Raw genomic sequence first — 1,671 nt, forward strand, 5'->3', positions numbered from 1 at the left:
CACCGTATGTCCAAGCGTCTGAATCGAGCCGTGTCCGACGCTTTTCAGCGTCTCAATCCTCGTAGACGTCGCGAACGTGAACAGCTGGAGGTACGTCAGCTCATCCTTCTCTTGAATCATCGGCACCTTGCTCATCATCTCGCATTACTCGACTTGTTTCTCAGGAGGGCAAGGCCGAGAGGTTCGAACGTCCCTCAGTCTGCTACACTTCCTCCGACAGCGGCGTCATCAACTGGTTCTTCGGCGCTTCCTGCCCCAGACTCTTCACTTCCTGCGGTAGCTCCTGCAGCACTCCCCGTCGTCGCTGAATCCGCGGAGATGGCTCCTGCTGCTCCTCCTGCCCCAGCTGGTGGTCCACCACCACTCACCGAAGATTCGCTGCGCGCCATGCTGGCTGAAAGTACGGAGGCATCGGTCGATCACATGATGACCTCGATAATCCCGTACTTGACTGCAATGGCTCATCACCAAGTGCAGATCAGCGTTGTGCCTCCTCTCCACGGCGATATACACACTCAGCGTCGTCTCGAGACAGCTATTGGTTTCGATGAGGTCCTCGCTGCGATACAACCTGTTCCTGACGCGCTGTCGGCATTACCCCAAGAAATCACTACACCACAAAATGCAATGTCATTTAACCAATGATTGGCTTTGAACGACTTTGGTACCTTGTACCAAATATCCCGGAGTATGACGTGTCATACTCCTGAAGTGTGAAGTGTCACACTTCATGTAACCAGGGTACACTTAGGGCTACGTACCCCGTTACATCCTCCCCCACTTAGGTTCGGTTTACCGACCAATCAGAATGAAGAGGTGTTCGTCACAAACTCTCATTCTCAAAGTCGAAAACCCTCGACTTGGCCGCGCGAGCGCGGCGGAGGCTCACTTCACAGTTAGAGCCTCGAGCAGCAAATTGTGCGCTCTTCGTCAAGGTCTCCACTTCGACCGTTAACACGGCACTGCTAAGAGCGGTGCTAAGACACGCTCCAAGGCTGCAGCCGGTAAGGCGCAGGCCAAGAGCACTAAGCCTCACGGCAAAGGCTCTGCACTCAAGGAGGCTACTCAGGTGGCCTCCGAGGCGATCGGTTCCTCGGGTGACGCGGCTGCGGACAAGCGCGCAAGCAGGCGCCGCAGCCCGTCGCCCTCGTCTTCAGATAATCGTCCGAACCCTCGGTTCGTAGAACGTGAGTTTAACTCGGGCAGTGAAGACGATGCCGAGTCCGAGAGCACTCATGATGCTCCTGCGGGCTCTGTGGGAGGGCACAGCCCAGTGCCCAGTGAGCACAAAGATGGCAGCGTGCAGTCGCCCGCTAGTGATCACGGTGATCACAGCCCCAGGACCTCTGTGCGCTCTGAGAGTCCGGCCGTTAAGGCTAAGGGCGCTCCCAATGCCGGTGGCGATGAGGAAGAAAATCCTCGCAAACGTCTCTCGCTTGCCGAGGGTCTTGCGCGCGCTAAGGCCTCTAAAGCCGAAGGCGCCAAGCCCTCAAAGAAGCGTACCGCCTCTAAGTCTCCACTCCGCGAGGAGAAGGAGACTCGACGCTCCTATCAGAGTCTCTTCGGCTCCTCGGATGAAGAGGAGGAGAAGGAGGAAGAAGAGGAGGAGGAGGGTGCTATCGTTGAGCCCCGGGAGGTCTCGAATGACCTCGACCAGCAGCAGGAGGATTT

The sequence above is a fragment of the Phytophthora infestans genome, genomic scaffold (assembly GCF_000142945.1).
Source record: "Phytophthora infestans T30-4 supercont1.58 genomic scaffold, whole genome shotgun sequence".
Lineage (NCBI taxonomy): Eukaryota > Oomycota > Peronosporomycetes > Peronosporales > Peronosporaceae > Phytophthora > Phytophthora infestans.